The sequence below is a fragment of the Triticum dicoccoides genome, chromosome 5B (assembly GCF_002162155.2).
Source record: "Triticum dicoccoides isolate Atlit2015 ecotype Zavitan chromosome 5B, WEW_v2.0, whole genome shotgun sequence".
In the NCBI taxonomy this organism is placed as follows: Eukaryota; Viridiplantae; Streptophyta; class Magnoliopsida; order Poales; family Poaceae; genus Triticum; species Triticum dicoccoides.
This window is the reverse complement of record NC_041389.1, coordinates 368,068,818-368,081,733: the sequence shown is the minus strand read 5'-3', so window position 1 is coordinate 368,081,733 and position 12,916 is coordinate 368,068,818.

Below are 12,916 nucleotides of genomic sequence, written 5' to 3'. Positions count from 1 at the left end.
GTCATGAACTTTATTAGCGGCCACGACCAAGGTAGCGGCTCTCAAGAAGGCGTTAGCCGAGGCCGAGGGCAAAGCGGCCAAGGAACTCGCCGCGCACGAAAAGCAGGAGGCCCGAGTCAGCGAGGTCCAGCAAGAGCTCTAGGACGCCGTCAAGAAGTACGAGTCCTTGGAGCGTGATTTTAAGACTCAAGAGTCCGAACTTGGCAAGGCCCACCAGAGCGCACAAGATGCCCGAGCTGAAGCCCAGAGCACTCTCCAGGAAATCCAGGCGGCCAAAAAGATTATAGCGGGTAAGGCTTTCATAATGCAGAGCAAATATGTGAAGGAAACATTCCTTTTCTTACCTAGATTTGGAGCTCTCCAGGGGTGTTTGCGGATATGTCACGCAGCATATCAGATGTTGTAGCATTTTATCGAGCCGAAGAAGGGAGCTTGAAAGGGATCAAGAAGAGGTGTCTAGAGGGGGGATTAGACACTAGGTGCCCAAAGTAGCAGTTTTCAACTTCTTTAAGTAGGAGTGGAGTTTAGGCACAAGTTTAACACTCACAATACATAACAAGCAAGCATGCAAAGAGTATATGAGCAGCAGAAAGTAAAGCATGCAACTTGCAAGAATGTAAAGGGAAGGGATTGGAGGATTCAAACGCAATTGGAGACACGGATGTTTTTGTCGTGGTTCCGATAGGTGGTGCTATCGTACATCCACGTTGATGGAGACTTCAACCCACGAAGGGTAACGGCTGCGCGAGTCCACGGAGGGCTCCACCCACGAAGGGTCCACGAAGAAGCAACCTTGTCTATCCCACCATGTCCGTCGCCCACGAAGGACTTGCCTAACTAGCGGTAGATCTTCACGAAGTAGGCGATCTCCTTGCCCTTACAAACTTCTTGGTTCAACTCCACAATCTTATCGGAGGCTCCCAAGTGACACCTAGCCAATCTAGGAGACACCACTCTCCAAGAAGTAACAAATGGTGCGTTGATGATGAACTCCTTGCTCTTGTGCTTCAAATGATAGTCTCCCCAACACTCAACTCTCTCTCACAGGATTTAGATTCGGTGGAAAGAAGATTTGAGTGGAAAGCAACTTGGGGAAGGCTAGAGATCAAGATTCATATGGTAGGAATGGAATATCTTGGCCTCAACACATGAGTAGGTAGTTCTCTCTCAGAAATAGGATGCTGGAAGTGTAGGTTCGTTCTAATGGCTCTCTCCATGAATGAAGAGGAGGTGGAGGGGTATATATAGCCTCCACATCTAACCGTTACACATAACTTACCAATCTCGGTGGGACCGAATCAACAAACTCAGTCAGACCGATTTAGTAAACCTAGTGGCCACTAGGGTTTTCGGTGGGACCGACATGCAACTCGGTAGGACCGATATGGTTAGGGTTAGGGCATAACTTAATCTCGGTGAGACCGATTACACAAACTCGGTGAGACCGATTTTGGTAATAAGCTAACCAGAGAGTTGGTCAGGTAAACTCGGTGGGACCGGTTCGCTCATTTCGGTGGGACCGAAATGTTACGAAAAGGAAACAGAGAGTTTACATTGCAATCTCGGTGGGACCGATCGTTCACTTCGGTTAGACCGAAACGTTACGAAGGGAAACAGAGAGATTACAATCCCATCTCGGTGAGACCGAGATCCCTATCGTGAGACCGATTTGCCTAGGGTTTGTGGCAGTGGCTATGACATCTGAACTCGGTGGCTCCGGGTAGAAAGATTTGGTGGGGCCGAGTTTGACCTTTGGTTTAGGACCTATGTGGATGTGAGAAAGTACTTGAGGGCTTTGGAGCATATCACTAAGCACTTTGAGCAAGCAAGCCATTAAGCAACACCTCATCCCCTCTTGATAGTATTGGCTTTTCCTATAGACTCAATGTGATCTTGGATCACTAAAATGGAAAATGTAGAGTCTTGAGCCAATCCTTTGTCCTTAGCATCTTGAAGGGGTTCCACATCCTTTAGTCCATGCCGCTCCATTGTTGAACTTATCTGAAACATACTAGGTAAACGGGTTAGTCCAACAAGAGATATATTGACATTAATTACCAAAACCACCCAGGGAGCACGTGTGCTTTCAATCTCCCCCTTTTTCGTAATTGATGACAACATACATCAAAGCTTTAGATAAAGATATAGAGAATAGCAAGTAAAGCTTTGGAAAGACATGTAACAAGCATAGGCTCCCCCTACATGTATGCAATCATGTGAATATGGAATATAGAAGCATGTGAATGCATGAACATGACAGAGTAAGCAATGTGTTACATGTATCTTGGCCATATGCATCAGAGCAAAAGATAGCAACAGATGTGTATGTGGGAAATGTACCTTCATGCTCATGAGTCCTTCTTGCAAACAATATGTACATCAGCAAGAATTCCTCATACACATGATTGTGATGCATATACTTACCTTGTGGTCTTGAGTTGGCTTAGGATGGAATGAACCTGCGTAAACAAGGTTAGATAACACAGATACACCTACTAGCCAGAGCAAACAGAAGAAACCACAAGAATACCAAGACTGGGATGACATGTAGAGAGTGAGTACTAAGTACCACATTTGACATAGACATGTCCCCAAAGGTAAAGATGTACAATGAATTTAAGAATTTCTCTCCCTTAGATGTCTTGCTCCCCCTGATCTAGCATGGGATACTGGGAGAAGATAGGGAACAGAAAATCAGAGCAAAATGCAAACTCAGAGCTAATGCAAATAAGCACATATGAACATGTCTTTCTTCCCCCTTATGAATACATGTGACATCTCTCCTCTTGAACATCAAGCATCTGGGGTCCTTGAGGATTACTCTCTTCTTGAGTATTCTCTCCCCCTGGAGATCTCTCTCTCCCCCTATGGAGATGATAAGCTTTGATGTGATCTCTCTCTCCCCCTTTGACATCAATTTCCATGAAGGGCCTTCTGGAATTTGTCGTGAATGGGTTTTGGTCCTTGAGTCACAACACAAAGCATTGATAAAAATGTGATGCTTGTAGAGGACAAGATAAATTGAGTGGAGATGGATCAAGAGTAAAGCGGGAACAAGTGGCAAAATGTTTTTTTCTGTAGTGAAATCGGTAGCACCGAGTGGTATGCTTCGGTTCTACCGAAAAGATTCGGTTGGACCGAAAGCATCAAACCGGTGAGACCGAGTTCATCACAGAGAAAACACTTGTCACCTCAGCTCACTAGACAGGTAAGATCTCACAAGGATTTGCAAGGAATTAGCAGAAAGATTTGCAATGAATTGGATGCAGGGAATGCAAAAAATATACAAGAAAGAAATCTAGATGAAGTTTTTTTTGAAAGGGGAAACAAACATGCATGCGACAAATGCAAGAGCACAGAAAAGAAAACAAGTAAACTTCATCTAGAGATGGTTAGCGACAAGGTCACCTATGTTAGAGTATATTGACTTAGGAGTCAAGTGAGTTCACTTGATCATAGGTCATGCTCATCGTTTAAGCTCAAAATGGGGTTATCATTTATCGTTTAAGCATCTTGATGTACTCACATCTTATCGAGTTGCTTTGACTCATGACTCGGAGTAAAGCTTCTCTAAGATGGAATGACATACCTTGGGTGGTGGTGTTGATCATGTAGTTGAACTTGTGTGGGTTGCTCAAAGTTGATGTAGCTCATCAAGAGTTGGGAGCACCACTTGGAATTTGAGTTCATCTACCTACATGGGTTAGTTTTTGCAAGGAAGAGCACTTGTGTATCCAAAATGACAATCATGAAACTCAACATAGAATTTGTCAAAGGATATGTTTGAATGGTTCCGTGCTTCCTTGTCTTCAACCACCATTGTGTAGAGCCTTGGTGGTGTAGAGATTGCTCAAGATATGAGTAGGTTACAATCTCATGGAATTCGATTCAACCAAGTACCTACATGGGTTAGATAACACGCAAGGTGCAAATATATCCAAGACATAAGATTATCATCATAAGAGAAATATCAAGGATTAGTCATAAGCTCATGTCTTGCATGTATCCAATGGAGTTTCTACTCCAAGTTTGAAGCATAAATGATGTTCAATTCACCTCTTAACCTGCAAAACACCTTCTCATCAAGTGGTTCAGTGAAAATATCCGCTAATTGTTTTTCGGTGCGAACATGCTTAAGATTAATGTTACCCTTGGCAACATGATCTCGAATGAAATGATGACGAACTTCAATATGCTTAGTTCGAGAGTGTTGCACGGGATTGTGAGCAATCTTGATAGCACTTTCATTGTCACAAAGTAATGGAACATGTTTCACATATATCCCATAATCTTTAAGAGTTTGGGTCATCCAAAGTAATTGAGCACAACATGAACCAGCGGCAATGTATTCCGCTTCGGCGGTGGATAAGGATACCGAGTTTTGTTTCTTGGAAGACCAAGACACAAGAGATATACCAAGAAATTGACAAGTACCCGAAGTGGACTTTCTATCAACCTTGTCACCGGCATAGTCCGAGTCGGAGTAGCCAAAAAGATCGAATGAGGCCCTCTTAGGATACCAAATGCCAAAATTTGGTGTATGGATTAAGTATCTCACTATCCTTTTCACGGCCTTAAGATGACATTCTTTAGGAGCAGCTTGATATCGCGCACACATGCACACACTTAGCATGATATTGGGACGTGAAGCACATAGATATAACAATGAACCAATCATAGAGCCATAAACCTTTTGATCGACCGGTTCACCATCTTTGGTCAAATCAAGATGTCCACTAGTAGGCATGGGTGTAGTCATACCTTTGCATTCTTGCATATTGAACTTCTTGAATAAGTCCTTGGTGTACTTTGTTTGAGAGACAAAGGTACCTTCCTTAGTTTGTTTGACTTGCAAACCAAGAAAGAATTTGAGTTCACTCATCATTGACATCTCAAACTTCTCCAACATTAGCTTCCCAAACTTTTCACTAAAATGAGGGTTAGTAGAACCAAATATAATATCATCAACATAGATTTGGCACACAAATAGTGTTGGGGAACGTAGCAGAAATTCAAAATTTTCTACGCGTCACCAAGATCAATCTATGGAGATTCTAGCAACAAGAGAGGGAGAGGATGAGCATCTTCGTACCTTTGAAGATCGCTAAGTGGAAGCGTTACTAGAACGCGGTTGATGGAGTCGTACTCGCGGCGATTCAAATCGCGGAAGATCCGATCTAGCGCCGAACGGACGGCGCCTCCGTGTTAAACACATGTACAGCCCGGGGACGTCTCCTCCTTCTTGATCCAGCAAGGGGAGAGGAGAAGTTGAGGGAGAGCTCCGGCAGCACGACGGCGTTATGGTGGTGGAGCTCGTGGTTCTCTAGCAGGGCTTCGCCAAGCACTACGGAGGAGGAGGACATGTATGAGGAGGGAGGGGTTGCGCCAGGGGAAGGGTATGGCTGCCCTCCCACCCCCTCACTATATATAGGGGGAAGGGGAGAGGGGGCCGGCCCCTCTAGATGGATCTAGAGGAGGGGCGGCGGCCAAGGGAAACCCTAGATGGGTTTGGGCGCCCCCACCCCCTATGAAACTTGCCCCCCAAACCAGGAGGGGTGGCTGCCCTAGGGGAGGCGCCCCAACCTCTCCAGGTTATGTTAGATGGGGTAGGAGGGGCGCTCAGCCCCTTAGTGGGCTGATGTGCCCCCTCCCCTTGGCCCATAAGGCCCCCTGACGCTTGCCGGGGCCTCCGAAACCCCTTTAGGACACGCTGGTCATCACCTGGTACCCCCGGAACAATTCCGGACTCCAATACCCTTTGTCCAATATACCGATCTTCACCTACGGACCATTCTGGAGCTCCTCGTCATGTACGGGATCTCATCCGGGACTCCGAACAACCTTCGGTAACCACATACTATTTCCCATAACAACTCTAGCGTCACCGAACCTTAAGTGTGTAGACCCTACGGGTTCGGGAACCATGCAGACATGACCGAGACGTTCTCCGGCCAATAACCAACAACGGGATCTGGATACCCATGTTGGCTCCCACATGTTCCATGATGATCTCATCGGATGAACCACGATGTCGAGGATTCAATCAATCCCGTATACAATTCCCTTTGTCCATTGGTACTTGCCCGAGATTCGATCGGCGGTATCCCTATACCTTGTTCAATCTCGTTACCGGCAACTCTCTTTACTCGTTCCATAATGCATGATCATGTGACTAACTACTTAGTCACATTGAGCTCATTATGATGATGCATTACCGAGTGGGCCCAGAGATACCTCTCCGTCATACGGAGTGACAAATCCCAGTCTCGATTCGTGCCAACCCAATAGACACTTTTGGAGTTACCTGTAGTGCACCTTTATAACCACCCAGTTACGTTGTGACGTTTGGTACACCCAAAGCATTCCTACGGTATTCGGGAGTTGCACAATCTCATGGTCTAAGGAAATCATACTTGACATTAGAAAAGCTCATAGCAAACAAACTACACGATCTTGTGCTATGCTTAGGATTGGGTCTTGTCCATCACATCATTCTCCTAATGATGTGATCCCATTATCAATGACATCCAATGTCCATGGTCAGAAAACCATAACCATCTATTGATCAACGAGCTAGTCAACTAGAGGCTCACTAGGGACATGTTGTGGTCTATGTATTCACACATGTATTACGATTTCCAGTTAATACAATTATAGCATGAACAATAGACAATTATCCTGAACAAGGAAATACAATAATAACCATTTTATTATTGTCTCTAGGGCATATTTCCAACAGTCTCCCACTTGCACTAGAGTCAATAATCTAGTTCACATCACTATGTGATCGTAATGAATCTAACACCCATGGGGTTTGATCATATCTCGCTTGTGAGAGAGGTTATTAGTCAATGGGTCTGAACCTTTTAGATCCATGTGTGCTTTACAAATCTCTATGTCATCTTCTAGATGCAGTTACCACGCGCTATTTGGAACTATTCCAAATAACTGTTCTACTATACGAATCCGGTTGACTACTCAGAAACATCCATATTAGTGTCAAAGTTTCCATCGGCGTAACCCTTTACGACGAACTCTTTTACCACCTCCATATCGAGAAAATTCCTTAGTCCACTAGTTATTAAAGATAACCTTGACCGTTGTCCTGTGATCAATTCCTGGATCACACTTGTACCCCTTGACTGACTCATGACAAGGCACACTTCAGGTGCGGTACACAGCATAGTATACTATAGAGCCTACGTCTAAACCATAGGGGACGACATTCCTCCTTTCTCTCTATTCTGCCGTGGTCAGGTCTTGAGTCTTGATACGCCTCCAACGTATCTATAATTTTTGATTGCTCCATGCTACTTTACCTACTATTTTGGACTATATTGGGCTTTATTTTCCACTTTTATATTACTTTTGGGACTAACCTATTAACCGGAGGCCTAGCCCAGAATTGCTATTTTTGCCTTTTTCAGTATTTCGAAGAAACAGAATATCAAACGGAGTCCAAACGGAATGAAACCTTCGGGATCGTGATTTTCCAACCGAACGTGATCCAGGAGACTTGGACCCTACTCCAAGCAGTGCCAGAGGCGGTCACGAGGGTGGAGGACGCCCCCCTGGGCGTGCCTCCCTACCTCATGGGCCCCTCAATGCTCCACCGACGTACTCCTTCCTCCTATATATACCTACGTATCCCCGAACGATCAGAAGAGGAGCCAAAAACCTAATTCCACCGCCGCAACCTTCTGTATCCACGAGATCCCATCTTGGGGCCTGTTCCGAAGCTCCGCCGGAGGGGCATCCACCATGGAGGGCTTCTACATCATCACCATAGCCCCTCCGATGAAGTGTGAGTAGTTTACTTCAGACCTTCGGGTCCATAGCTAGTAGCTAGATGGCTTCTTCTCACTTTTTGGATCTCAATACAATGTTCTCCCTCTCTCTCGTGGAGATCTATTCGATGTAATCTTCTTTTGCGGTGTGTTTGTTGAGACCGATGAATTGTGGGTTTATGATCCAGTATTATCTATGGAAAATATTTGATTCTTCTCTGAATTCTTTTATGTATGATTGAGTTATCTTTGCAAGTCTCTTCGAATTATCCTTTTTGGTTTGGCCAACTAGATTGGTAGTTCTTGCAATGGGAGAAGTGCTTAGCTTTGGGTTCAATCTTGCGGTGTCCTTACCCAGTGACAGAAAGGGTTGCAAGGCACGTATTGTATTCTTACCATCGAGGATAACAAGATGGGGTTTTTATCATATTGCATGAATTTATCCCTCTACATCATGTCATCTTGCTTAAGGCGCTACTCTATTTTTACTTAATACTCTAGATGCATGCTGGATAGCGGTCGATGAGTGGAGTAATAGTAGTAGATGCAGAATCGTTTCGATCTACTTGTTTTGGACGTGGTGCCTATATACATGATCATTGCCTAGATATACTCATAACTATGCTCAATTCTGTCAATTGCTCAACAGTAATTTGTTCACCCACCGTAGAATACTTATGCTCTCGAGAGAAGCCACTAGTGAAACCTATGGCCCCCGGGTCTATTCTCATCATATAAAACCTCTATCACTTTATTTACTTGCTTTGTTTTTACTTTGCCTTTTACTTTTTTACTTTGCATCTATCTATCAAAAATACCAAAAATATTATCTATCATATCTCACTCTCGTAAGTGACCGTGAAGGGATTGACAACCCCTAAGCGTTGGTTGCGAGTTGCTATCGTTTTGTGTAGGTACGAGGGACTTGTGCGTGGTCTCCTACTGGATTGATACCTTGGTTATCAAAAACTGAGGGAAATACATACGCTACTTTGCTGCATCATCCTCTCCTCTTCGGGGAAATCCAAGGCAGTGCTCAAGAGGTAGCAAGAAGAATTTCTGCCGCCGTTGCCGGGGAGGCTCACGCAAGCAAGTCAACAATACCAAGTACCCATCGCAATCCCTATCTCTCGCATTACATTATTTGCCATTTGCCTCTCGTTTTCCTCTCCCCCACTTCACCCTTGCCGTTTTATTCGCCCTCTCTTTCCCAATCTCCTCCTCTCTTTCCCGTTTGCCTTTTTCCCGTTGCCTTTTTTTGCTTGTGTGTTGGATTATTTGTTGCCATGGCACAAGATAATACCAAATTGTGTGATTTCTCGAATACCAATAATAATGATTTCCTTAGTACTCCGATTGCTCCTCTTAATAATGATGAGTCTTGTGAAATCAATACCGCTTTGTTGAATCTTGTTATGAAAAATCAATTTGCCGGCCTTCCTAGTGAAGATGCCGCTACTCATCTAAACAATTTTGTTGATTTGTGTGATATGCAAAAGAAAAAAGAGACGGATAACAATATTGTCAAATTGAAGTTATTTCCGTTTTCACTTAGAGATCGTGCTAAAGTTTGGTTTACGTCTTTGCCTAAAAATAGTATTGATTCTTGGAACAAGTGCAAAGATGCTTTTATCTCTAAGTATTTTCCTCCCGCTAAGATTATCACTCTTAGGAATGATATCATGAATTTTAAACAACTTGATCATGAGAATGTTGCCCAATCTTGGGAAAGAATGAAATTAATGCTTCACAATTGCCCTACTCATGGTTTGAATTAATGGATGATCATACAAAATTTTTATGCCGGATTGAATTTTGCTTCTAGAAATCTTTTAGATTCGGCCGCGGGAGGCACGTTTATGGAAATTACATTAGGGGATGCTACCAAATTGCTTGATAATATTATGGCTAATTATTCTCAATGGCACACCGAAAGATCTTCTAGTAAAAAAGTGCATGCTATAGAAGAAATCAATGTTTTGAGTGAAAAGATGGATGAACTTATGAAGACGTTTGCTCCTAAAAATACTCCTCTTGATCCCAATGATATGCCTTTGTCTACTTTGCTTGAGAATAATAATGAATCTATGGATGTGAATTTTGTTGGTAGGAATAGTTTTCGAAACAATGCTTATAGAGGGAATTTTAATCCTAGGCCTTATCCTAGTAATCCTTCTAATAATTATGGAAATTCCTACAACAACTCTTATGGAAATTTTAATAAGATGCCCTCTGAATTTGAGAGTAGTGTTAAAGAGTTCATGAATTCACAAAAGAATTTTAATGCTTTGCTTGAAGAGAAATTGCTTAAAGTTGATGATTTGGCTAGGAACGTTGATAGAATTTCTCTTGAAATTAATTCTTTAAAGCTTAGATCTATTCCTCCTAAGCATGATATCAATGAGTCTCTCAAATCCATGAGAATTTCCATTGATGAGTGCAAGGAAAGAACTGCTAGGATGCGTGCTTCCAAAGATGCCTTTATTAAAGCGTGTTCTTCCAATTCCTATGAAAATCAAGATGAAGATCTAAAAGTTATTGATGTGTCCCCCATTAAATCTTTGTTTTGCAATATGAATCTTGATGAAACTGAATATGATCTTCCTTTACCTAGAAGGCGTTCTAAGAATTCGGAGTTTCTAGATCTCGATGATGAAATTGATGAAAGTGGGATTGAAAGAAATAAAAACCTAGGTGTTGCTAAACCCACTATTTTGGATCTCAAGGAATTTAATTACGAAATTGCTCTTTGATTGGTTGTATTTCCTTGTTGCAATCCGTGCTAGATTCTCCTCATGCTTATAGTCAAAATAAGGCATTTACCGAACACATTGTTGATGCTTTGATGCAATCTTATGAAGAAAAAGTTGAGTTGAAAGTTTCTATCCCTAGAAAACTCTATGATGAGTGGGAACCTACTATTAAAATTAAAAATAAAGGTTATGAGTTTCATGCTTTGTGTGATTTGGGTGCTAGTGTCTCTACTATTCCCAAAGCTTTGTGTGATTTGCTAGATTTCCGTGATTTTGATGATTGCTCTCTAAACTTGCATCTTGCGGATTCCACTATTAAAAAACCTATGGAAGAATTAATGATGTTCTTATTGTTGCAAATAGGAATTATGTGCCCGTAGATTTTATCGTTCTTGATATAGATGGCAATCCTTCATGTCCTATTATTCTTGGTAGACCTTTCCTTAGAACGATTGGTGCAATTATTGATATGAAAGAAGGGAATATTAGATTCCAGTTTCCCTTAAAGAAGGGTATGGAACACTTCCCTAGAAAGAAAATAAAATTTCCATATGAATCCATCATGAGAGCCACTTATGGATTGCCTACCAAAGATGGCAATACCTAGATCTATCCTCGCTTTTATGCCTAGCTAGGGGCGTTAAACGATAGCGCTTGTTGGGAGGCAACCCAATTTTATTTTGTGTTTTTTTGTTTTTGCTTCTGCTTAGGAATAAATAATCCATCTAGCCTCTGTTTGGATGTAGTTTTATCTTTTAATTAGTGTTTGTGCCAAGTAGAACCTATAGGATAACCTACGATGATAGTTGATTTGATTCTGCTGAAAAACAGAAACTTTGCATGCACGAATATAGTTATGTTAAATCACAGGAACGTGATTTTGCGTTGATTCTTTTCGATGCTGTTCAATAAACAAATTGTCCAGGACTTCCTATTTTGGTAGAATTTTTAGAGGTCCACAAGTTTGCGTTAGTTACAGATTGCTACAGACTGTTCTGTTTTTGACAGATTTTGTTTTTCGTGTGTTGTTTGCTTATTTTGATGAATCTATGGCTAGTAAAATAGTTTATAAACCATAGAGAAGTTGGAATACAGTAGGTTTAACACCAAAATAAATAAATAATGAGTTCATTACAGTACCTTGAAGTAGTCTTCTGTTTTCTTTCTCTAATGGAGCTCACGAGATTTCTGTTGAGTTTTGTGTTGTGAAGTTTTCAAGTTTTGGGTGAATTCTTTTGATGGATTATGGAACAAGGAGTGGCAAGAGCCTAAGCTTGGGGATGCCCATGGCACCCCCAAGATAATCCAAGGACACCAAAAAGTGAAAGCTTGGGGATGCCCTGGAAGGCATCCCCTCTTTCGTCCACTTCCATCGGTAATTTACTTGGAGCTATATTTTTATTCACCACATGATATGTGTTTTGCTTGGAGTGCCTTGTATTATTTTCGTCTTTGCTTGTTAGTTTACCACAATCATCCTTGCTGTACACACCTTTTGAGAGAGCCATACATGAATTGGAGTTTGTTAGAATACTCTATGTGCTTCACTTATATCTTTTGAGCTTGATAGTTTTGCTCATAGTACTTCACTTATATCTTTTGAGCGTGATAATTTTTGCTCTAGTGCTTCACTTATATCTTTTAGAGCACGGTGGTGGATTTGTTTTAAAGAAACTATTGATCTCTCATGCTTCACTTAGATTATTTTGAGAGTCGTTAATAGCATGGTAAATCGCTTAATGTTAATATACTTGGTGTTCAAGATATGTGAAACTTTCTTTTGAGTGCGTTGAATACTAAGATAAGTTTGATGCTTGATAATTGTTTTGAGATATGGAGGTGATCATATCAAAGTAATTCTAGTTGGGTGATTATGAATTTAAAAAATGCTTGTGTTGAAGTTTGTGATTCCCGTAGCATGCACGTATGGTGAACCGCTTTGTGATGAAGTTGGAGCACAATTTTATTTATTGATTGTCTTCCTTATGAGTGGCGGTCGGGGACGAGCGATGGTCCTTTCCTAGCAATCTATCCCCCTAGGAGCATGTGCGTAGTGCTTTGGTTTTTGATGACTTCTAAATTTTTGCAACAAGTGCATGAGTTCTTATGATTAATGTTGAGTCCATGGATTATACGCACTCCCATCTTTCCACCTTTGCCAGCCTCTCTAATACCGCACACATTTCGCCAGTATCATACACCCACCATATACATTCCTCAAAACAGCCACCATATCTACCTATCATGGCATTTCCATAGCCATTCCGAGATATATTGCCATGCAACTTTCCACCGTTCCATTTATTATGACACGCTCCATCATTGGCATATTGCTTTTTGCATGAACATGTAGTTGACATTGTATTTGTGGCAAGG